The 26,305-nt window shown below is 44.9% G+C and overlaps 1 protein-coding gene across 1 annotated transcript in view; it reads left to right on the plus strand.

The window, feature by feature from the left end:
- The window catches only part of TCERG1L (transcription elongation regulator 1 like), a 192,571-nt gene that overhangs the window by 16,149 nt on the left and 150,117 nt on the right, over nucleotides 1-26,305 (plus strand). The gene's annotated exons all lie outside the window — the stretch shown is intronic.

Below are 26,305 nucleotides of genomic sequence, written 5' to 3' on the forward strand. Positions count from 1 at the left end.
TACAGACAAAATGATTGCCATATGGTCTATCTCAAGGAGTCTACTAAAAGCTACTAGTTCTCGTAAGTGAGGTTAGCAAGTTGCAGGACACAAGGTCAATGTGAAAATTCAATTGTATTCCTGTATTACTGATGATGAACAATTGGAAATTAAAATAAAATAGCAGTATCATTAAAGCACTCAAATCATGAAATATTTACAGGTTAACCTAACAAAACATATGTCCTGAAAACTACAAAACATTGATTGGAGAAATCAAGGACATTAATAAATGGAGAGATATTTTGTATTAATGGGTGGGAAGACTCCATAATGTTAAGGTATCAGTTCTCTCCAAATTGATCTATAATCTCTGTAAACCTAAACAAAATCCCAGTTTATTGAAATTGACAAGCTGAAGAAAGGAGAATAGCCACTGTAGTTTTGAAAAAAAAATGCGGAGGAATCATACATAATTGATTTGAATGCTTATGATAAAGCTACAGGAATGGAGGTGTTATATAATTGGCAAACCCATAGGAACAAAGATCAATAGAACATAGTAATAGACCTTCCAGAAATAGACACACACATATATGTGGTTAATTTGTTTTTGACAAAGCTGCAAAAGCATTTAATAGAGAAAACTTGCCTTTCCAATAAACGGTTTAGGAACAATCCATCTTTAAAATAAACAAAGAGACCCTAACCAATACCTTGCATCATATACGAAAATTAACTGAAAATAGATTATAGACCTGATTCTAAAACAAAATACCCTAGAACTTCTGAAAGAAAACATAAAAGAAAAAATTTTAACCTTGAATTAGGGAAAGATTTCTTAGATATGACACCAAAAGCCTGAACCATAAAAGAAAGTGTATTGATACATTGTACTTCATCAAAATTAAATGTTGTTCTTTGAAAGGACTTTTAACAAAATGAAAAGTCGTAAGTTTGGGCAGCCTGGTCACAGCTCACAGATAGATTCATAAAACATGTATCTGATAAAGAATTGAGATCCAGAATATACAAAGAACACTTATAAGTCAATAATAAAAAAATAGGCAAAATATGTGACCAGACACATCACCAGCAAAGATATATGAATGGCAGTTGAGCACATGAAAATATGCTCGATGTTCTCTATCATTAGGAAAATGCAGATTAAATCCATAATGAGACCCCCCCCCTTCATATTAGAATAGCTATAATTTAAACCGTACATAGGCAGTACCACGTACCCGGGAAGAGGTGGGGCAGCTGAAATGTTCATAGCTTGCTGGTGGGAATGCAACATGAGAGGATCACTTTGGAATTCAGTTTGGCAGTTTCTTGTAAACATACCCATGTCATATACCCCATGATATCATTGCTGGGTATTTACCCAAGAAAAACAGAGGCATGTCCACACAAAAACCTATACACAAGTATTTATACTGGCTTTCATGGTGCACAACAAACTTGGGGACCATCCACATATCTATTAATTGTTGAATGGATCAACAAACTTGGGCACGTCCGAACAACGGCCTATGGTAGGGATGGACCTCTGGTGCATGCAGCAACGTGACCAAATCCCAAAAATATTATGCTAAGGGAGAGTCCAGAATCAAACATTTGTGTTGTATATGATTCCTTTTCATGACGTTCTAGGGAAAGCGAAACTGTGAGACCCAAACCAGATCAGTGGTTTCCAGGGATTGGGGGTGGGAGGGGGGTACTGACTATAGAGGGGCAGAGGGCACCTTGTGGGGTTGTGGTCAGTTGTCCCACGGTAGGCGTGGTTACACAGGGGCAGTTGTGGAAAAGGAGTGAATTCCATTATATGTAAATTGTATCTGAATGCACCCAACTTTTTTTTTTTTAAAGAAGAGTCATAAGAGACCTCCCCAGTAACACAGGCAAACTTCACGTGATCCTGGTTTGAACAAGCCAGGATCACAAAAAAATTGTGAGACAACTGGAGAAATCTGAATACTGACTAGGTATTTAATAATTCTAAGGAGTTCTTGTTAATTTGGCTCATTTGTAGGTGTAACAAGAGTTCCATGCTTATGCCTTTAAAAAGAACCCTCCTATCTGAGAGAAAACCTGCTGCGACATGCTGGTGGAGCGGGAGTGGGGTCCCGGGTTTACAGGAGCGGAATCAGGGGTGGGAGTGTGAGCACCAAGTGCGCCCAGCCGGAGCCGCCGCTCGTGGGAGGGGTGCTGGGGATGTGCGGGTTATCGCACTGTTCTCTATTATACTGTTGGAAGTTTTCGTAATGAAAATTGAAGAAAAAAGACTAAGCAATAGCGCCAGGAGCACACTCAAGAAACCAGAGTGATGGTACAGATCCCACCTGCCTGCCCCAGTGCAGCGAATTCGACAATTCAAGGTGAACTATAAAGAGGCACCCAGCCCCCATGAAGTTAAGAGTACCGAAAAACAAATGAATGAGACAGAAATCAACTGACAAAAATAAACATTTTATAAAATAACCAAACATGATGTGTGCGTATTAGAAGGGATAGGTTTCGGCCAGTGGTACTGCCCGGCAAACCTAAGCCCCAAAATGAGGATGGTGTTACCACGGGCGCAGCGTAAACTTGCTTTCAAATCAAGGCATTAGAAAGTTAGAGAAAAATGAGGAAAATGATAAAAATAAAGACAGACATTCATTGTTTTAGAAACAAATACATTGATTTAAAAGAAAACATGCCCGGGCACCTGGGTGGCTCAGTTGGTTAGGCGACTGCCTTCGGCTCGGGTTGTGATCCTGGAGTCCCGGGATCGAGTCCCGCGTCGAGCTCCCTACTCGATGGGGAGTCTGTTTCTCCCTCTGACCCTCCCCTCTTTCATGTGCTCTCTCTCTCTCTCATTCTCTCTCCCTCAAATAAATAAAATCTTTAAAAAATTAAAAAAAAAAAAAGAAAACATGCCCCACCCATGGTCAGAAAAAAAATAAACATATCAGGTGGAAACATTTCTGGTCAGTATCAGTAATATTTTTAAGATTAGAAGAACTGTTTTCTGGGACGTAATGAGCTATTCAACTTGGATCAAGGTGGGGCAGCCTGGTCATGGCCCACAGTCTCCCGCCTCCTGTGACGGCCGCGAGCTCACAGACCTCATTGTCACAGTCCCTCCAACTGCGTCCCTTGGCGGGCACTCCACGGGTGTCACCTGTCAGGTCTCCAAACACCAAGGAAAGTCTTCTCCTGACATAGAGCTTGTTTCCAAATGTAGAAAATGGTAATATGCTGACGTAGATTCTAAAGTTGGCTTCCTATTTTACCAATGTTTCTCAAAAACAGGAAAAAAAGAGAAGCAAATAAATTACTTGGACAAGCAAATAAATTACTACAAGATCTCAGTTGTAAAAGTGGCTGCAAAAATCCTAAAAGTATTGCTGAAAATGTAGTAGTATGATAGCAATAACATCGGCCAGGATCCAGTGGAGTACATTTAATGGTGGCAGAAATTGTATAATAATAAGAAAGGGATTGGCAACAACATTACATCAGTAGGGTTAATAAGAAAAAATATTCTTTAATTGGAATTTAGGAAGATGTATTGTTTGATAAAACTCAACAACCATTTAAAAAATGAGAAAACTAAAAACTGAAGTGTAATCCCTCAACATGATACATATTTATCTAAAAACTGCCACATCACACAGCAAACATCACTGTCCTTCCCATGAAAATCAATCACTATGTATCTTTTGGTTGGCTGTTTTCTGGAAGTTGTAGCCATTGCAATAAGAAATGAAACACAAATATGAAATTCTGCTTGAAGTTTGTATACATAAAACTCAAGACATTCAGCTTAAAAATTCTCAGAATTAGAAAGGCAGTTCAGCAAAAAGGATTGATAAAATATAAACATACAAAAGACAATATGTTTCCTACATGTTAATAGTTATTTAGAGATTGGAGTGGGGAGATGCTCTGTTCGCACATGGAAAATGCATCAAGTACCTGCACACAGCTCTTGACAGGCAGGTGCATCAGAACTTTCCCCTGTGTATGAATCTAAAAAAGGAAACTAAGAATTTGCTGCAAATGGTACTTTTCAACTGGAGAGACTCACTATGGGTTTGGATAGGAAAATGGAACCTTGTGAGGATATCAATTCTTCTCACATTAGCTTATGGATATAATATAATGCGAATTTTACTACTTTTTTGAAATGTGAGAAAATAATTTTATTTTTTTTTGAACATTTTATTTATTTATTTGACAGAGAGAGAGATAGTGACACCAGGAACACAAGCAGGGGGAGTGGGAGAGAGAGAAGCAGGCTTCCCACGGAGCAGGGAGCCCGATGGTGGGGCTCGATCCCAGGACACTGGGATCATGACCTGAGCCAAAGGCAGACGCTTAACGACTGAGCCACCCAGGCGCCCTGAGAAAGTCATTTTAAATTGTAGATCAGGGATTACACCCATGAGATGGGCAACTATATACTTTTAAAAAATCTGTAAGACGGACTTAACTTCTTATTCTAAAGTTGCATCAGTTTTTAAAAATGGGGTGCTGATATACTAATCTACGTAGAGATTAATGCAATGAGTGTTAAAAGAATTGTTATATAGGACAATATTCTAATACCATCATAAAAAATAGACAGACATAAACGGATGACTCACAGAACAATCATCAATGATCGTTATGCAGTACGTGGTTTACTCATAAGTAATTCAAGGAATGCAAATTTAAACCACCAAATATAATATTCCTATTAAATTGGCACACACTTTCGAAAACCTTGGCGCTGCTCCGTGTTTGCAATAATGCAGTGGGATGTGCACTCATTCTTAACGCTATTAAATGTAGTGTGTAATGGGTCATGCAGTTTGACTTTCAGATCTTTTAAAAAAGTTAATATAATTTCACTCAGTGATTCTACTTCTTGGAGAAAGAACAAATATGTATGTACAGTGATTCAGCGCATCATTATTTAGAATACCAAAAAGAAAAAATAAAATCTCAAATATCTATGACTAGATAGTTGGTTAAATGAGTTAGGATGTGTCAGTATTAAAAAATAAATAGTCTTCAACCATCAATAAAATCATATTTGGAAGGTTATTCAGACAAAAGGAAGTGCTCTTGTTTTGTTTTGATAAGTTTGAAAAGCAGCTTGCAAAATGTATGGGCAGGGTGATCCAAATTTCAGAGCACTGTTCACACACACACACACACACACACACTCACTCACTGTCACGCACACTGGTAAAAGACCAGGAGGGGGAATGAGGAGGCGCTTTTACGTCCAACTATAGAGTATCTTTTATTTTCCATGTTTAATGAGCAGGTATTACTTCTATAATCAGAAAAGGGTCATAAAATAATGAAAATGCTGCTTTCTCCTCATGCCATTGAAGAGGAGAATATTACCTGCCGCTGGGGCTTCTCATCAGCCGCGAACCTCTGGCAGAACAAGAGAATGCAGCTGTGTGTGTCTGTGCCGCAAGGAAACGGCCGTGCTAAGCGGTGCTCTGTTTTTTCTAGCCCTCGTCCTGCCTGGGGAAGGAGCTGTGCCCCATTTTGAGGCCACAGCCTTAGACAGGCGTCTCTTTCATTTCCTCCTTGGAAACAGCCCTGTGGATCCTCGGGGGCCAGCACAGGTCGCAGCACCACCTTCCCGACAGTGGTGTCCCCACGGAGCACCCCCCTGAGCGGTTTGATGTGCCCCCCTCCAGGCCTGGACGTCCAGGTGCTGGGGACGGGTGAGGGTGGGGGAGGAGGGTATGTGCAGAGTGCGTAACCGCTCGCCAGGACTCAGCCCGCTTCCTAGGAAACAAAACCATGTCATCCCAGCCGTCTGGCCTTGGGTCTCAGCTGTCCGACTGACCACCCAGGGCCCGGTGATTTCTGCAGTGAGAGCATAAGCAGGTAGATCTCCAGGACCCCCACCTTTACTGAGAGGGTTGGGGGAAACACGCTGCTTTTATATGACGGGAAGCCAGGTGTTTTAGTGGAAGATGTGAGTGTGTTTGACTGTTTCAGAAAACGGGAAGCCCTCAAGGGATTTCAGGCTTGCGGTGACCAGTTTAGGGTCTGCTGTGCACCCTGCGAGTATGTTCACGCTTCCCTCCAGTCCCAGAGAAAACTGTGTGTGTGTGTGGGGGGGGGGTCCAAGAATCGCTGTGAGCTGTGCCCTCTGCAGGAAGTCGGAAACTCGCTGGCGTGGGAAAGACCAGCATCCAAGTCATCTTCTAATGAATGGCTTAAAAGTTTGTTTTGGAGAAGTGGCATCACAGAAGACAGGCGGCCCGAGTTCAAAATGACCCTGCCCCTTATTAGCGGTGTGACCTTGGGGACAGTGTTTCTCATATGTAAAGTGGGGCTCTTTCCATAATTCAATACATTATTATGACAACATCAGTAATCAGTATAAATGCTAACATCCCCATCGCATCTTGGATGCCCGTGCTATCCCAGCTGCTTTGTAGAGATGCTCGCACCCAGTGCTTCTCCAGACACAGTGGAGGAGTGTCTTCTTGGAGATCATCCAGCGAACCAGCTAGCCCTTTTGATCACTTTATATTTTCTCTGTGTCTAGACTGTACTTTAAGGCTCCATTTCCAGGAGAACTGGTTGTGCCCCCAGAACCACTGGGATATTATTCAGATATTAACAACAATCGACAGGTTGCCTAGGTAATGAACAAACTAACCGACATAACTCATATCTTTTTACAAAACTGGGGGTTTGCATCCTGTGATCTTTTTGTTGTAGAATGTATGGGGACATTCCACAAAATAATGAAACACTTTGTTGAAAGATGAGAGTTGTTGGTCACAGATTTGATCCTGAATCATTGTAGTAGTGCTGAGCCTATTCAGAAAATAATGAGGGAAATGTCAGAATTCCATGATAAGTGTGGACTTCAAAATCTACATTAGACATGATTATTCCCTACTTTCTTCTCAGGAGAACTTTCCAGATGCTGGTACCTATTCTAAAGCACTATCCTCCTTTGGAAATGTACTGCGAACCACTTAGAGAATTTTATTTTTATTTATTTTTTTTTTTTTATTTTTTTTTTTTTAAAAGGTTTCTTTTTTTTTTTTTTTTTTTTTTTAAGATTTTATTTATTTATTCATTAGACGCAGAGAGAGAGAAGCAGAGGGAGAAGCAGGCTCCCAAGGAGCAGGGAGCCCGATGCGGGACTCGATCCCAGGACCCTGAGATCATGACCTGAGCCGAAGGCAGACGCTTAACCATCTGAGCCACCCAGGCGCCCCCACTTAGAGAATTTTAAATGTTCTAGTACTCATATATACTTTTAAAAAAGTATAATGAAACAGGTGAAATTAATTTTAATAATTAATTTTATTTAGCCTAACCTATGCAGAACATTGTCATTTCAACATGTAATCAGTCTAAAATATTAATGAGATATTTATCTTCTTGTGTTTTTTTTTTTGTATTGTCTTGGTAGTTTTTGTATTGTATTTTACACGCACAGCACACCTCAGTGCAGACCAGCCAGCGCTTATGTGCTCGTGTGGCTAATGTCCCCGTGCGGGACAGGGCAGTGCAGGAAGATAAGAACAAAGTGTATCAGTGGAGACCTTAAAGATCTCTTTGTCAGGATATTTTATAGAATAGCTAGTCAATAAGCTGTGAAGATAGCATTTCAAAGAAATTTACCCAATGCCCATTTTGCAAACAACTTGAGTTCAAATGTGACCTTTCTATGTCTATGATCTTATAAAGCACCCATTTTATCCTACATCTGGAATACTTAAAAGGGAATAAGCACGTATGATTTATATGCACAAATGGTTTGCCTTTCATTTTAACACATTTCACTTTTCCCAATTGAAGAACTATCCATATCTGTTAGGTATACAAAATTTGGAAACTACCAAAATGTGGAAGGAAGGAAGAAAAAGTCACCGGAGGCTCCAGGATGGGTTTCCAAGCAGCGCTATGTTGTTACAATATTGTAGCTACCGTCTTGCTTTCTACTCGGACTTAATCTTTTAATATGTATTTCTCCATGATTGGATACATTAGTAAACGTTACCTTTGATAATTTTTTCAAAATCCAGCTGACGAATCAGAGTTTACTTAACATAAATGCAGCAGAGGACACTATTTCCACATTTTCGCCGTTTTTTTAGGCATTTAGCGTCGCTTCTTCATAAGTCCCCAGACTTCCTAAAGACCTCTCAAGCCAGGTTGTCACAGTCTTTCCCTTGCTTTAGTGCAATAACTAATGTAGTAATGATGGTAGGCACTCTGGGCCGTCCCCGTTTTGAAGGGAGTCTTTTAAACCTTTCCATTAACACTGATGTGTGGTGCAGCTTTTATTAATTACCCGTTATGGAGCTTAGGAAAATTCCTGCTGCTCCTAGTTTGCTAGTGGTTATTGCTTGTTATCATAGTTTAGAGGTAAAATTTTTCAAATGTTTTTTTTTCTTTTTCTATTAAGATAATCACATTTTTCTCCTTTTAATTTGTTATTGTAGTGTATGCTATTAAAAAGATTAATAATGTTAAATCACTTGCATTCCATGGATAAACCCTAGTTCTTCATTGTGAATTGCCATTTCTGTATAGAGTGCTGATAGTTATTCCCTTGCTTAGGGTGGTTGATCTGTGCTTCTGCTCTGCTATTTCTTTTCTTCCACTCTGCTCACCTGGTTTTAGTGTGGAAGTTATATTGGGTTCATAGAATAAACTGAGAAGTGGATCCTCTTTTTTGATTCTTTGGAAGGGTTTTATATTAGAATGGATACTCCTTAAAAAAACTATTTTTAGGACTTTCCTGTTAAAATATAAGATCCTGTTTTTTCACTTGTGGAAAGATTTTAAGTACCTGATTTAATGTATTTATTTGCCATATGACTGTTCATGTTTTCTGCTTCTTATTCCTGCAAGGATCAACACGTTACAGATGTCTTTGCTAGAATTCATACTTGCATTTACATTTTCAAATTGTTTTTGGTATACAATTTCTTATGATATTTACCTATTGTTTTAATATACTATACTAATAGTTTTGTCTTTTTAAACATATAATATTGCTATTTACACCTCTTTATTTAAAAAACAGTTTACTTGTTCAACTTCACTAGAAATTTGTCCATTTTATTAGAGCTTCAAAGAAACAATTTTGCCCTTTAAAAATATTTTCTATAGGTATTTTCACCCTTATTTATTTCTGATTTTACCTCTAGTTTCTTCCATTTTCTTTCAATTCATTCAGATTTTTTCTTAAATCCTTAAGTTTTATGTTTGCACATTAATTTTTTGTCTTCTTTTCTAATAAAAGATTTAAAGCTATACCTTTCTCTCTACATATCATTTTCAGTGCTTTCCATAAATTTGTAAATGCATTTTTATCACTCAGTCCTATAGATTTTACATTTTTATTGTAATTTTATGTCTCATGGATTTTTAAGATATATCTGTTTAATTAATTTTATCATTCATAAGTTTTGTAATTTTCTTTTTGTTATTCATTTATAATTTAAATAACTTGTGGTTGGATATGTGGCCTATATAACCACAATTCTTTTGAAACTTGTTGAGATTTACTTTATGGCCTGATACACTTGTCATGATTGATCAGAATGTGCATCGGTTAATGGTGGATGCAAGGTTCAATGCATGTGCATTTGAATAGGCTTGACAATTACATTGTTTTTAATTTTTCCTTTTGAAAATATTTGAGAAAGATATGGTTAAATCTTGTACTGTGGTGGTGGATTTCTCCAACTCTACTACTCTTATAAATTTTGACACTAGTTCATTAAGTTCATTCATATTTTGAGTTACTCTATTTTTATGGTGAATTTTTCCTTTTTACTGATATGTGGTCACTTCTTCCACACTCAGTGCTTTGTTCTTATAGCACTTTTGCTCATTACCCATTTCATAGTAGTGTAATACACATGCACTCTTTTCTTCTGCTTGCCTATGTCTTTTTCCATATCTTTGCTGTCAACTTGTCTGCACATCCTTTCAATTTAGGTATACCTTTTAAAAATATTAAATAGGTGGACTCTTTTCCAATTAGCAATCCATTTTTAACTGCTCAGTTGGTCAGTTTACCTTTGTTATAAGTATTTGCCTCTCTGGACTTTGCTCCACCCTCTTAGGTTTGCATTCCTATTTTCCTAATTCTTCTGTTCTCATAGCTTACCTTTATTTGCTATTAATTTAATTTTTGTTTATTTAAAAATTATATTTTCTGCTATTGTTTGGAATTCATACACTCTTTCTATCATTTAAAAATACTCTTTTTTTAAAAAAAGATTTTATTTATTTATTTATTTATTTATTTATTTATTTATTTATTTAGGGGGAGAGAGAGAGTGGGAGGAGGAGCAGAGGGAGAGGGGGAGAGAGAGAATCTTCAGCAGACTCCCCACTGAGCACGGAGCCCGATGCTCAATCTCATGACTCTGAGATCACGACCGGAGCTGAAATCAAGAATTGTACACTCAACCAACTGAGCCACTCAGGTGCCCCTTTATTCTTTAAAAATTCTCTTAAATTTATGCCATAAATAGTTAACTTAAAAAGTCTAAAGTTAAATATTATCTTGCCACTACTCTCCTAAGCAACATAAAGGCATTGTATAATTTAATACTGACATCCTTTTTTACCTACTTTTTCTCAGTTAGGTGCTTATTTTGTTCATTACTCAATTTTTTTAAAGTACATTTATCGCTGGGCGCCTGGGTGGCTCAGTTGGTTAAGCGACTGCCTTCGGCTCAGGTCATGATCCTGGAGTCCCCGGATCGAGTCCCGCATTGGGCTCCCTGCTCTGCAGGGAGTCTGCTCCTCCCTCTGACCCTCCCCCCTCTCATGTGCTCTCTCTCTCATTCTCTCTCTCTCAAATAAAGAAATAAAATCTTAAAAAAAAAAAAAGTTTAAAAAAAAATAAAGTACATTTATCGCTATTATTGCTCTTTATACTCATTAATTCTTGATTTTCCTAAGACAATCTGTCCAGGATCATTTTTCTTTTTTGTTAAATCCTAAGAATCTTTTTAAAGTGAAGGTCAGCAAGTAGTAAAATCTCCCAGTTTTTGCTCATCTGCAAAAATTATTAATTTTCCTTCATTTTTGAAGGATGGGTTTTCTGGTTGATGGTAATTTTTCCTCAAATCTTTAAAAATATTGTTCCAGGGATTTATGGGATCTATTTATTTCTGCCAAGTTTTCCATTATTCTTGATGACGTTCCCATGTAGATGATCTGTCTTTTGTCTCTGGAGGTCTTTAAGATTTTTCTCTGACTTTAGGATGTACAGTTTCATCACAATGTGTCTAGTTGTGGTTCTTTTAAAAATTCATAACTCATTGAATGTTATGCTTATGAGGCTTTGTGTCTTTCATCATTTCTGGGACATTCTTCAAATGCTGCCCTTCCTCTGCTGCTTAAGTGTTGATAAGGAATATTTTCAGCTTTATTATTTTAAATTTCTCATCTTTCCTTTCATGCTATTTATCTCTTTGTTCTCCATGCTGTGCTCTGGGCAATTTCTTCAAGTGTACTTTCCAGTTGCTAAGTCTCTCTTCATCTGTCTCTAATATTCTGCTTCAGCTTTCCACGAAATGTTTTATTTAAACAACCTCAATTTTAATCTCTGGAAATCCCATTGGCTTCTTTTTTCAAATCTGCTTCTTCATTACATACAGTGTCTTTACCCTTGCTCCCCTCGAGAGCATGCCACACACAATTATTTTATATTCTGTGTATGAAATTCCAGTATTGCTGCTCTTTGAGGATCCAGATTTATTGCTCATTATTTTGATGAGCCTCACCCACAGTGGCTTGCTTCTCCTTTTACCTGGAGTACTTTAGTGATGAGGTTATCACTTTATCATAATATGTGGAATGTCAGGGGTCCTTGAGTTGGTTGTGCTTTCCTCTAAAGAGGTTTTATACTTACTTCTGCAGAAATAAGGGGCACCCAGGATGAGACGAGTCCCCCATGAATATACAACTCCTGCCCAATTATAAAATCCTAGACTCAGCTTCCCCATCTCACTGCAGGCCAGCCTCCAAGAGTGCCCTTGCTGTATCCTGCCCCTCCTGTCTGCCACCTGTAGACCTGAGATGAAATTCTTCCTGGTAAGTGAGAAGAGATGCAATCTTTGGAGACCACTTCTACTATTGGCAAGCTTAGCAAAGCATCCCAAAGTGGAGTCTATCCAGGGCTGTTCTTTTCAGTGACTGGAGAGTCTGTTAGTTAGAATACTTAACTCATCACACTGTTGGAAACATAAGTCAGCTCAACTCTTTTGACTGAGAAGACCAGCCAACTCAGTGGCCCATATCCACTTAATTCTATAATTGTGTAATAAGTATTTCTCCAATAGAGTATACATTTTTTTTTCTCTCACATTAGATACCCTTGTGGTTGGACAGCCAGGCAGAGAGTCATAGATTTCTCTTGAAATATGATTATCACCAGCACTGTATTTCAATCAAAATTAGGTTCAAGACTTATAAGGAATTAACTTATGAGAAACAATGTTTTTGATAAAAGTTAAATATTCAGCTTGCCCAACCATAATTTTCTTCCTTTAAACATTCAGTATCAGCATCATGCAGGTGAGAAGCGAGTTCTTCAAGAGCAAAAACCCTGTTTTGTTTACTGCTGGGTTTCTAGGGCCTGGCAATGTGTCTTGCCTCTAACAAGTGCTTGGAAATATTAAACAATGATCAATAACACAAGTATGGATTGAGCACCTACCACATACCATGCTCTGGGGTATAGATGATAAACCAAACAGATTAAAATGTTGGCTTCTGTAGGTCTTATATTCTAGCTGATTTTGTTAACATTTTAGTATATCACTTGTATGAATAGATTAAAATACCCTTGGTGGAAAGTTTTCAGATAGGGAGACCCAGTCTTTCTGATACGACACCCAAGGCTACTTTCACTGGTTTCTATAATGAAGAATCAGTTCCCTTCTGCTTGCGAGGTATTACCAACACTGCAAATTAAAACAAACAACAGAAAAACTGCACTAGGAATCCTAAAAATGATGCTTGTTTCTAAAATTTCCTGCAGTCATTGTTAAAGTTGTTGAATTCATGTAAATGTGATTTCAGTTAGAATTCTGAGAAATGTGCAAGCTTAAGACCTGAATATCTAGCTCTCGTGTGTACTCCAGGAGATGGGGATGGGCCAATTCTTTCCAAGTAGCTTTGCAGAAGCATGAGTTTTCATTTGTCTTGGACAATATTTACTTTTAGATACTAAAGGTGGTAAGAAGGGGCAGGCCAGGTATCTCAGACCATGACATTTATGCAAATTTGGTTTTCTTCTTAAGGAAAAGAAGACAAAGTCACTAATAGAAATTAAGGATGGAGGCTTGGGAGAGTTTGTGTGAATGAGCTCCCTGGAGGTTAAGCCTCAAGAGCTTCAAATCAGATCTGCCTTTGGAAAGAATAAATATATGAATGTTTTCCAGTGACCAGTCCTTGTATTTCTTCTTGTGATAATGACCTGGTGGTCCTGAGTTTTACTTGCAAATTCCTGGTACCTCCTTACATCAATATAAGTGCCTTTTATATAAACACATTATTCACTCATTTAAGGAAAATAAGTATTCATTTCAGGTAACATTATCTTCAATACAGTGGATTTTTTTTTAATTGGAAATGAACCTTGAATCTCTTCTGATCTAATTAGCCTATTTGCATTCATTCTTCATGATAGAGAGACAAGCCTGCATAGCAGATTTACTTATGAGTGTGAGGAAAGCAGGGTATCCTTCAGATGCGTTATTGTAAGACCTTGCACATAATGGACACCCAAAAAATGTCTGCTGATTCAGTAAAAGGAAGACTGGATGCAATTTGGAATGCAGAGAATGGAGTTTTATGATTTGCAAGAGAAGGAAGAAGGTTAGTGACTGTTGGCTGTAGATTTTTGCCTTTGATCATGAGAAAGAGGTGTAGAGAGAGACATTGATGTATGCTTGGATAAGAGTTAAGCAGTTCTCACTGAGCACACAACAAGTTTTACAAATGAACTGTTGTGATTGACTCTAAAGGTCGAGATATGAGTATTGAGATGGAAGAGGAAGGGCAGGACCCCAGGGTTTGCTTGGATTCCATGGATGAAAGAACTTCTTCCCTTTATGTTGGGGAAAGGAAAAGATAAGGCCCAGGATAGCCTGCCTCAGTGTGCCTCCAGCCGCCGAGCCTCTGGTGGCCGGCTCGCCTACTGCCTGCCCTCACCCTGTCTCAGAGGACACCCAGGTAAACGGGTGGCCGATCCACACCTTGCAGCCGTAGAGAGAGCAGGTGTGTGTTCCTGTGCGGGCACAGACACTACGTGTGGCTTAACTATTTAAGGATGCAGGCCAGCTCCTGCATGGGAGAAACTCCCAGCAAGGGGTTCCCGGGGGCATTCCCACAGGAATAGGACGCACTGCTTGAGAGTGTGGCTTAATCAGTGCAGTGAAAGGCAAAGGAGTGGATGGAAGTGGGTTTGGACAGGTTGCCATGGGCTAGGGCCATCTGAGACCCACTAAGCTCTGAACTCATCCGTTTTCCACTCTTTCAGAGGATTTTGGGACTCCATAAATTGAGGTGGGTCTGTTGAAGGGTGACTGTCCTCCCAGGGACACTGGGTGGCCTGTGTTCCTCCTGGGTCCATCTTGATTTTCCATCTCATTTGTTGGGCATTTTCATGGATGCCAGGCTAATGTGACCATGGTCTTCTCTGCTTCGGGCACCATTAAAGTGTGACTTGCATCTGTCTCGCCAAATGTCACTTCCTCCAGGGCTTCTGCACTCTGCTTTTGATGCTGCTGGTCCTGAGTTTCTTTGGCCCCTCCTGGGAATGCTTTCAGTGGTACCAAGTCGGGCACGTGGTGAGGCCTGGGATTTACCGGCAGGAATGGCGATTATGGTGAATATGCTGCACCAAGCATCTTAGGCTCCTGCTTACCTGCCTGCCGCTGCCTTCCCCCTCCATCCCTCCTTCTGTCCCTTTGTGAAGTCAGCACCTGCCTACCCTGCCTTAAAACTGCAAGGATAATGACACGTTTTTACTTGAGCACGCGCAGTGTGCAGGCACTTTAAGAGGGCCTTGCCCGTGCAGGGGATTACTCACCGCGTCCTCCCACAGGCTCGGTGGAGGCGTCACAGTGTCTCCATCCCAGGGTCTCCATCCCAGGGGGCACCTGGTCCTGCGGTGAGGCTGGACGGGGCTCCAGAAGGCGGTTGTTGCAGCAGCCGGGCAAGGTCTCCGGGCTGTCGTGGCTCTGAGGCCGCGAGGGAGCCAGGCTTTCCCGGGCAGCTGCAGACGCCCTGGCGGGGCAGGCAGGGGGGTGGTCGCGGAGGGGGAGACGGGAAAGCGTCGGGGTGACTGGGGCCGCCGGGCTTGCCCTGCCGTCCTTCGGAAAGCTGCTCTCGGGGCCGGCAGCCCGGGGGCAGGAGGGCGGTGGGGAAATGATGCCCACGGAACTCACGTGGTCGGTTTCGAGCGCTGAGAAGACCTCCGTGGCTCAGGTGCGGACAGGAAGGGGGGGCACCGCGCCTGCGCTGCACGGACGCTGCACGGACGCTGCCCCACGAGGCGGCCCGCCCCGCAGTCAGCCCACCGACCAAGCAGGTGCGGGCCCTGGGAGTTCGGGTCCTTCCCACCGCCCCAGGCTCCGAGCTGTGGGGTCAGGGTCCCGGCTGGAGGCCGTGGGGGCCCTGTGCGGCGGGGTGGGGCGGGCAGCCGCTGCAGCTTCCTGCCCCGCAGCCTGGTTCTCTCGGCCCCTCCCCGGGAGCGCCTGCGAAGCTTCGCGGCCTTTCCTGCAGCCGGAGCCTTGGTGAGTGACCAAACCCCTGCAGGACGAAGGAAACCCAAAGCCCAGGGTGGCCCCCACCCCCGTCACTCCCCCCACCTGGGGAGCTCCTGCCCCTCTGGCTCCTTCCACTTCCCAAGCACCTGCGTGTGGCCTTTGCGCTTGCTGTTCCCTCCTCCTGGATCACCGTTCCTCCAGAAATTCTCGCGGCTCACCCCCTGCTCCCTTAAGATCGCTGCTGAGACGTGACCTCAGGGGCTAGCCTCCCCGCCCCCTTCATGCGAGCACCCCTGCTTCTGTGTCCTTCTCTGAACGTCCTTGGCCACCCAACACCTGACGTGGCCATGATGCACCCCCTTACCTGCTGGCGGCCGGCCCCCCACACTGGGCTTGAGCCTCCCGAGGGCCGGGCTGAGGATTCTGAGCGTGCCTGCGTGTGGGAGGTGCTCGGTAAGTGTGCACTGAGTGAGTGAGTGCATGCACTCGGCCGCGGGGGGACACCCGCCAGCAAGGCGGGAGGCAGAGGGCCGCCCCCTTGTGTGGCGAGCGCCTGGCCCAGGCCACTGCTCACAGCCCGCAGGAGACCCTCGGCCACGGGTCCGCGTAGCTGCCCCCGCTCCACGCAGGCCTCTTGGGAGGCTCTGGGGCAGGCTCGCTTTGCCCCAGAGAATCCTCACGATTCAGGGGCGGGGGCTCAAAGTGGTCCCAAACCTCCTTTGTACCTTTCATAATCTCTGTAATGGGCCTGCTGACTTTATGTCCCCTTTGTCCTTGGCGATCAGCCTGTGGGAGCAGGAGCTGAGGTTCTGAGCCTGGCCGAAGCCTGCTGGGCCAGGTCTGTCTGCGAGAGAATTCTCCTGCGGGAGCCGGGGTGGCGTTATCCTTGTTTCTCCCGATGCCTGCATTCTGAACACTCAGACTCTCGTCTCATATGGGGCATCGGCTCCACAAGGACAGACACAATGGCACCATGTTTTGCCGGAACCCAGACGTGAATTTGGTACAGTATCTTTGAGCAGCAGCTACCTGTGATGAGAACGTTTTTCTGAAAATTTCTGTCTTAACACGTTCGCTCTCAAGTCCTATGCGTCGTCATCAGGGATACGCATGGAACCCTGGTCCAGAGGCTGTTTTGGGGGGCAGCACTTGGGCTCTGAGGAAGAAGGTCCTCAGCGCAGACATGGTTACCGTGAGGTCATCTGCGGAAGCCCCGCCCACCGCCCTGAACCTTCCTGCAAGGGAACAGCCACGTGCGTTTACCTGGGGAGGTTCAGGGGACAGAACCACTCTGGCAGGTGGTGAAGGGAAAGGCGTAGCTGCTGTCTCCATTATGAGGCATTCAATCATCTTAATTTCATAATGAAGATAGGCACGGCAAAGCAGGAAAATTCCTAAAAATCGTCAGCTGGTTGATGGCATCGCTGTCTAAATGTGTCTCTGAAGAGAAAGACAGGGGCTGAGAATAATTTCCTGTGCTTCATTACTGCCAGGGGACGTTATGAGCCAGGTAAGAGGCGAGTGTAAGTCATGTGTGCGCAGAGCATAATGAAGGGGCTTGAAAACAGCTGCACGATGATAAACAGCATAGTTTTGCTGAACACATTAAAGAACCCTCCGCACAACTTTTGTCATTGTGCAAGCAAATAAGCTTTTGTCCTGCTTCAAGGTCAGCAGAACCTCAGGCTTCCTGTCGGAGTGTAAATACATTTATTTTAAGGCAAAAGGTTAATCTTTCACCAGTGCCACTGCATTCCATAGAAGAAGGCCCTCCCCTTAGGGATAGCCACGCACATTCAGGTCGGGGTGGGGGCGAGGCTGTAGGACAGGCATCGCTAGACCCCCCAGGAGCGAGGCCCGCTCAGGAGTGAACTCAGAAGTCTGTATGGACCCATGGAACCCACTAAGCCACTTGTGGACTGAGTCCTTCAGAAGACCAGTGTTGTCTAGGAGCCACTCGATTGGCATGCATCTGTCAAGCACCGACTGCATACGCAATATCTGGGCATGCCCTATGGGCACAGTCCTGCCCCCAGGGAGTTTAGAAGTGTGCTTAGTGGAGATGGCCATGTAGTCTTGGATGTTCTGATGGACTCAGCCGAGCCAGCCCTTCGGCTCAGCTTAGCTAGCTGTCACCATCTACGTCCCACCTCGGGCACCCCCACCTCGTCTGCCACACATCCTGCTCCCCCCGTGGTGGCGCTGGGATTCCAGAGAGCCGACTGCCATGGGAGGTGCTGGCCCAGAGTGGACGGCTGGGCTCACGATGCTCAGTGGAATCTACCGTCAAACAGTCCGTTGTTTCTTAATGAAGAAAATTGCTACCCTGCTCTCTCTTCCTTTCCTTCCCTGACTCAGTTTATTACAGCAATCAGGACATTTAGATTACCCAGTATTAGCAGCAATTTGTTCTTTGGGGTAGTATAATTAATCTCTAGTTTTAATAAAATGAATATTTTAATGATTGTGTACCAAGTTACATGAAATCATAAAAATAAAACAAATTAGTATTTCTAAACTGATGCACAGAGCTAAGTGAATTTGCCACCGTCTCAGCGTTGAATAAGTCATGCGTCCTTGTCTTGTATGGTCTACAAGGCCGAGGCAGGGAGAGCCAACTCCATGCTCCTGTTCTGTGCATGCTTCCCCCAGAAGGTGACTCCGTGATTCGGTATTTGGGCTTCTGTCCAGTTGGGGGATGGGGTTCTCATTCATATTGCCCTGGTGGGATCCAGTGAACATTCTGAGCTCCCATCATCAGGTGTCCCTGCTAGAGACACACGCCAAAGCTATACCTTTTGCTCTTCAGCTCCTAGGGAGGAGCCCCAGAGGGTCCCCATGGCTGTGAGGAGAAGGAGCTGAATTAATCCTGGCTGGAGGCCCCTTCAGTGCCAAGAGCCAGGAAGCGTGGACACCTTTCATCATATGGTCAGGGGACAGTGACCTGGAGGGATCGTCAGTCATGGGGTGCAGGGCTCAGAGCAGCACCGTGGGATCTTCAAGGTCTGCGCCCACAGCTGTGGGCTCAACTCTGAGACCCTGAGTCTACCCAACTTCACCCAAGATAACAATTCAGAAGGGGGCGGTCTGGGGAATGTGGCTGGACGCTCTGTCATTTCCACATTCACCACGGCTGGTAAGTGTCCATACGAAGAGACAAAATGCCACCAGCTCTGACGTAGCTCCTTGGGAAAACCTCATCACATGAAGACACAGCCCATCACCATCTTGCTGAAAGGATGTCCTCATTCCTGGGAGTGGGGTGTCCGGGCTCTCAGGGGCCAGGAAGGGAGACAGCATCTGGACTCTTGACGCCGAGCCCGGCAGCCCTCCCGTCTGCCCGCCGCAGACCCCAGACTCACCTCCAAGAATGTCACCCACGTGCACCGTGTGCCTGAAGTCACTGCTCTGATCAAACAGTTGTTTTTGCAGAAATAATTACCATTGGGTAGATACATTGCCTGAAGGATTTCCACCGGAGCTGAAATCATTTGCTAAATAGACATAATAAACTAATGATTGTTTATTTTTTGAATATGTGCTTCAGCACAGAGAAGGGAGTGGCTGGTGTTTGTCAGCGGAGGTTTCCTTCCCAGCGGAGGACCTGTCAGCCGTCCCATCGTTCACGCATCCCCCTCTGCCATCCTGGACACCTGTGGGTCTTTGCCTCTGCGGGGGCGTTCTCCCAGACAGACAGGGTGTGCGCAGCCTTCCTCCTGCTCTTCTCAGAAGACGCAGAAGCCAAACCGCTAGCATGTGTCTGTTCCGCACCCCACTGCTGGTTCAAATCCCCAGCTTAGTGTTTGGTGATGCTCTGAGGCCAGAGCAGCCCTGGGAGGCTGAGCATCCCTGCATGAGTGGAGCGGGGGGGGCGCAGAGGCCTGGACCAGGGCTGCGTCCTTTCTGGCACCTCCTGTCCTCTGCGGTGGCTGAGGGCCTCCTCCAGGCGGAGAGCACGCCTGGACAGGGCAGGAGACCCAGGGGAGCCAGGACAGACAGCGCTGTCCAAACCTGGAGCCTGCGCTGATGCTGGGCGGTTCTGGAGTCCCCGACTGTCCCGCCATCCCCGTTCCCATGGCCACCAGCCTTTCTCTTGTTTCCTCGCTGAATCCTGAGAAAAGCAAAATCCAGCTGCTGGCTGGGTTCCTGTTTGGGCAGGTGGGCTCTGGGAGGATATGATTGCAGTGTGCCTGTGAGCACAGCCCCCCACCTGAGCCTGCCTGCCCTCCGGGGTCGCTGAGGCCGATGGAGGTGAGATAGGCCAGCGTGGGGGCCAGGACCACAGGCCCCCCGTGGGCTCGGCGAGCAAAGGAGGAAGGCCTCCTGCTGCGGTCCACCGGGTGTCTCAGACTGGAGGCGGTGCATGTCCGGCCAGTGGGGCGCCTGCCCTGCGGGGGGTTCGCACCTGACTCGAGTTCGGGGCTGTCATGCTCACTGAGCCCCACTCTCCTGCTACAGAAGACAATAGAAGTTCTCCTCCACAGGGCTGCTAGACGGATTACTCAGAATAAAACCTGCAAGCAGAGCTCTTTTGCAAGTTGGGAAGCAGAGCTCTTTTGCAAGTTGGGAATCAGAGGAGGGGGGAGAGGACGGGAAAGGTGATCAAACTGCAGCCCCGGGGCTCCGGGGCGAGGCTCTGGTGCGCATGGCGCCCCCCCAGCTGCTGGCCTGCCCTCTCTCCTCCTCCCATCTTCAAGGGAAGCTCACGGCTAATTATGGTTTTGCTTAAAACATTGATTTTTTTATAAGTAATCCTTATGGGATAGCATCTCTGGCTTATCTCTTAGCTGGCTTAGCAGTTTTTTTTGGCTGGACCTCTTATCTCACTGTTTATTTACTCCACTGAGGGATTCTCTGCAGTCCTTTGGGGAAAGCAAGTTATGATAATTCTTACCAGTCGACACAATTTATTGAGTGCCTGCTCGTCTTCCCAGACTGGGCTCTGGAGGCACCCCTGGGGGGGCAGCTGGTGTGCCCGGGCTCTCACTGGCTCTGCACACCTGCTCCCTGGCGTCCTTGGGCGGCACTGGTCTGTTTGCCTGGGTGTCTCCTTTCATGTCATCTCCCGGTCCCAAGCTGGGCGCAGTCTGCCAGGTAGAGATGCTGGGATTTGCCTGCCCAAGGTGTGCGGGGAAGGAAACAGAGAGGAGAACACGAGGCGGCCAACAACTTCCTTCCCAAGCTGGGCTCCCCAGATTTCATTACTGTGTGCTCATCGGTAGCACCAGGCCCCGAAGTGTGTTCTGCTCGTTCGCACACGCAGGTGCGTGTGGGCTCACGTGTGCCCTTGGCGTGCAGGGCTGTGGGGGCAAGGTTCTGCTCCCGCTCCAGGCGCCTGGGTGGGATGTCAGCACAGCACACCCCACTGCGGCAAGAAGACCGGGGCACCTTCCGTCTCGCCCACCAATTATGAGCCTCGTTTTGTGGCTGTTGGTTATGAACGTCCTGACTTCACTGATGTTGTTCAGTGGATTTTGTGAACTAACTGGAGAGGGCTGCCTTTTTGCATGTAGGTTCAGAGCTACGAATGGATTCAAAGCAGGTTAAAATGAATTCAAAGCAGGTTAAAAACTATCTTTCCAGGCTTTTTTTTTTTAAAGAGTAGATAAGGTATCCTTCTCTATTTTCCTCTTCAGCTGACTCATTATTGTTTTCCGGTTTTATTGAGAAACCATTGACATACATCACTGTGTGAGCGTAAGGCATACAGCACGTTGGCTGGATTTATGTCCTTTGTGAAACGGTCACCACAGTAGGTCCGGCTAACATCCATCTGCTTGTATAGAGAGGATACAAAGACAAGAAAGAAGGAGAAGTGTTTTTCTCTGTGTGATGAGAACTCTCAGGATTTCTTTTAACCACGTTCCTATGAATCCCTGGGCGATGTGAACCGCAGGTCCCGGTGTGGGCGACGTCCTCAGCACTGTCTTTACACCTGGAAGTTTTCCCCTGGACGCCTCGCTCCCCCTCCCCCTCCTCACAAGCTCTGCCTCTGGGAGCCACAGGGCTGATCTCTTTCTGTTTGGGTTTTTGTTTTTATTATTGTATTTCTTTTCTTTTAAGATTCCACATATCAGTGGAATCATGTGTGTTTATCTTTCTCCGTCTGACTTATCTCACTTAGAATAATGCCTTCAGAGTCCATCCATGTTGTCACAGACGGTAAGATTTCCTGAGTTTTATGACTGAATAGCAGTCCATATATTCACACACACGTTCTCCATCCATTCATCCATCGATGGACACGGTGTCTCCATGCCTTGGCTGTTGTGAATCAGGCTGTGCGCTGGGAGTGTAGATCTTTGGGTTAGCGTTTTCATTACCTGTGGATATAGTCGCAGGAGTGGAATTGCTGGATCACATGGTTGCCCTATATTTAATGTTTTGGTGGATCTTCCATGCTGTCCACCGCAGCTGCCCCTGTCTGCACTCTCCGTTTCCTCCACATCCTTGCCAACATCTGTCATCTCATCTTTGGGGTGACGGCCATTCTCACAGGTGTGGGGCGATCCCTCATCGAGGTTTTGATTTGCATTTCCCGGATGAGGAGTGGAGCGGAGCACCAGTTCACCTACCTGTTGGCCTTTCATGCATCTTCTGCGGAGAAACTTCTATTGAGGTCCTTTGCCCATTTTTAAATTGGATTATTTATGTTTTTTTTGCTATTGAGCTGTAGGGGTTCTTTATATATTTTGAATATTAACCCTTTATCGGATATATGGTTTGCAAATATGTATTTCTCCCATTCTGCCGGTTGCCTTTTCACCTTGTTGATGGTTTCCTTTGCTGTGCAGAAGCTGTTTGGTTTGATGTCCCGCTTGTCGATTTTGTTTTCATTGTTTGTGTGCTTTAGGTGTAATTTCAAAAAAAATCATTACCAAGACCCACGTCAGGGAGCTTTGTTTCCATGTTTTCTTCTAGCTTCACAGTTTCGGGTCTTAACGTTTCAGTCTTTAATCCATTCTGAGTTAATTTCTGTGAGTGGTGTAAGACGAGGGTCCCATTTCATTTATCCAGTTATCCCAGCACCGTTTAAGATGTCTTTTCTCCACTGAGTGTTCTTAGCTCCCTTGTGGAGATGCTAGTCGACCATATATGACTGGGTTCATTTCTGGGCTCTTGATTCTGTTCTGTTGCCTGATTTGTCTGTTTTTATGCCAGTACCACACTGTTTTGGTGATTATAGCTTCATCGTAGACTTGAAATCAGGAAGTGACATATTATTTTTGACAAAATCACATGATAATAAACATGTCCCTATACGTCCATCTACAAAGCGCTCTTGCCTTGGCATCTGCTTCTTTTAAAACACCAGTAATTGCTTTGTCATTTATTGCTAAAAGGTCATCCTCATTTTGAACAGCAGGTCGGGATTATTAGACAAATCCAACAGGCAGCATGTCACTGAGGTCATGGAACTTGGCGGTGTGTCTCACCAGCAGGTCTGTCTCCAAACAGCACAGACTGGTGGCTGAACCCCAGTGAACACACCCACGCGAGATCATATAAATGTGTAGATCCTGAGGGAGAGAAGCCGAATTTAATAAGAGACATTTGTGGAGGGCTGTTAGGGTGTGTTGGCTTTCACAAAATTACCTCATTAAACTGACACATGCACACCCAAAAATACTCACACTGTCTTGACCCTAAACATCTATCCCAGAGAAATAAATGCAGAAATGAATGTTTTTGCAAACCGTTGTTTATTATGTTTATTTATAATAGGAGGTGACACCTGTTATGATGGGGGATCGTAGTGAGTATTGCAAATTTGTGTGACAGCTGTATTTCCTGGAATACTAGGCTCCGATTAGTAATTGGACTGGGTAAGCCATTTAATGATAAGGGAAGTGTTTATTTTTTTATTTTTATTTTTATTTTTTTTAAAGATTTTATTTATTTAACTGACAGAGAGACAGCGAGAGAAGGAACACAAGCAGGGGGAGTGGGAGAGGGAGAAGCAGGCTTCCCACGGAGCAGGGAGCCCGATGTGGGACTCGATCCCAGGACTCTGGGATCATGACTTGAGCTGAAGGCAGACGCTTAACGACTGAGCCACCCAGGCGCCCTGAAGTGTTTATTGTTTAACACCACCTGAAAAAGCTGTTCTTGCCGTCTGAGGGGGATACCGTGCAGCCAGACCGTGCCCCCAGGAAATGGGTTTGCTGCACGACAGATGATCAGCTGTGATCAGCTGGGGAGTCTGCAGGGACATTTTTATATACTTATTCAGTCTGTTTTTAGAAATTTTCTATAATGGGTTTTTATTATCAAGTAAGATGATATATTTAGAATAGTGGGTTTTGTTTTGTTTTGTTTTTTCCTGACTGCCAATGTGTGTGTGACAACAAGGACATGCTCCCATACACCGGCTGGAATCCGGAACGTTGACATCAGATGCTGGCGAGCCTGAGGGGCTGCGGGAGTGCTCGTTCCTGGCTGCTGGGGATGCAACATGGTGCAGCCACTTTGACAGTCTGGCGGTTTCTTACAAAGCTAAATGTTGTCTTCCCATACGATCCAGCAGGCACATTCCTCAGTATTTACCCAAATAAAGAACTTGCGTCCAAACAAAAACATGTATGCACATGTTTATAACTGTTTTATTCATAATTGCAAAAACTTGGAAGCCGCCAAGATGCCCTTCAGTAGCTGAGTGGATGAGTGAGCTGTGGTCCCTCCAGACGATTGAATATTATTCAGTGATAAAAGGAAAGGACCTGTCTTGCCACAAAAAGACAGAGAGATTTCAATCACACATTGCTAAGTGCAAGAGGCCAGTCTGAAAAGGCTACGTAATGTCTGGTTCCAATTATACGGCATCCTGGAAAAGGGGAAACCGTAGAGGCAGTAAGAAGATCTGTGGTTGTGGGGGGGGGGCCGGGAGGGGGATGAACAGGCAGGACACAGGATTTTAGCACAGTGAAGCTCTTCTGTATTCTGTATTCTGTGATGGGAACGCATGACCGTCTGTCTTTGGCAAAGCTCAGAGAATGCGCACACAAACCACGACGCTTGCTGTCCGGGGGGCTTCAGTTAACCACCGTGTTCCAGTGCCTGTTCGTCAGTGTGACGGGTGCACCGCAGTGATGCAAGACCGGGAGCTGGGGGGCCGGGCGCTCGGTGTGGCGGCGTTGTGCAAACTCTGTACTTTGTGCCCCCTTTTTCTGTACACTTTGAACTACTCCATAAAAACTAAGTTATAGTTTTAAAATTTGTATATGCCCATCAAAGGGGATTTGAACACTGTGGAAAGACAAAAACAAAGACAGACCGGATAGGATCTGGCAGAGTGTAGCCAGGACGCAGCTGTCCCCCTTCCTGTGTGTTGCCAACAAGGCAGCCACGGTGACACTGAAATGAAACTAGAGCGTGCCGCTCCTCTGCACCCCACCCTCCTGTCAGCCGCATGCCTCAGTGTGCCCGCAAGGCAGTCTCCTCCTGACCCCACACCCACATTTCCTCATCTCTGCCCCTCCACTCCACCTCCCTGCTCGCCTTGCAGCTTCTGGAACACACTGGGTAGGCGCCTGCCTCGGGGCCTTTGCACTTCCCCATCTCTCCCTGGCCTGTTCTTACCTCTCGCCTCCTGCAGGCTGTCACCTACAAATTCTCTTCTCAGGGCAGACCTTCCTGACAACCCTGTATGAAGATGAAACCCACCTACCAGTTCCCCATCCTTTTTCTTCCCTGCTTTACTCTTCTGCATTGTGCCCATCAACCTATAAGACAAAGCAAATAAACAAGGGAAGTATATACCATGTGTCTTCCCTCCTTGGGAGGTGTGGTCCCTGAAGGCAGGCCTTCTGTCTGCTCGGTTCATTGCTCTGTCCCTAAGAGCTAGAACATGGTTGGCATCTAGTCAACCAAATCAGGAGCTGCTGACTGAATGACTATATGGTGTAGAAATATAAATGATTTTGTAATTTGCTTTATTTACTGAGCATATCGTGAGCCATCCCCTATGGCGCCGAGTGCTCTCCCTTGTATGATTCTACTGTCCGGTGTCTCATTGAGTGGACGCACCATTGTTAATACAAGCATCTGCCCTTTGCTGGCTTTTCTAGTTTCTCGCTATAAACTTTATCTTAAGGCATTGGGCATGTGGGTGAATTCTAGAAAGGGAAACATTAGATCGAAAGTGGTAAACTATATGAACATTTTTAAAACATATTTCCAAATTGCTTTCCAGAACTTGCACCATCAATATAAGCTGGTACCTACAGAATATTTCTTAGAAACCATACTTATTTTAGGGACTGAAGATTCCTTAAAAAAACCCAAAAAAACAACTCTACAGAAAAGGCAGAGACGGAAGCAAACTTTCAAGTGTTTCCAATTATGCCAGGAAAGACAAGCCAAATTGCGAGTTTGGAGCCTGATTCCTCACAAGGGGCTGCCCAAGCCGATATGGGTATCAAGTTCCTCCTCTGCAGGGGCAGGTGGCAGCCACATCCTCAGGGGTCAGCGGAGCCTCCTGGGCTCTAGAGAACCCTCCCCACCCTGACCCACAGCTGCCTTCTCCTCCAAGCCCCCTCCGACCTTTATGC

The sequence above is a fragment of the Halichoerus grypus genome, chromosome 7, assembly GCF_964656455.1.
Source record: "Halichoerus grypus chromosome 7, mHalGry1.hap1.1, whole genome shotgun sequence".
NCBI classification, from domain to species: Eukaryota; Metazoa; Chordata; class Mammalia; order Carnivora; family Phocidae; genus Halichoerus; species Halichoerus grypus.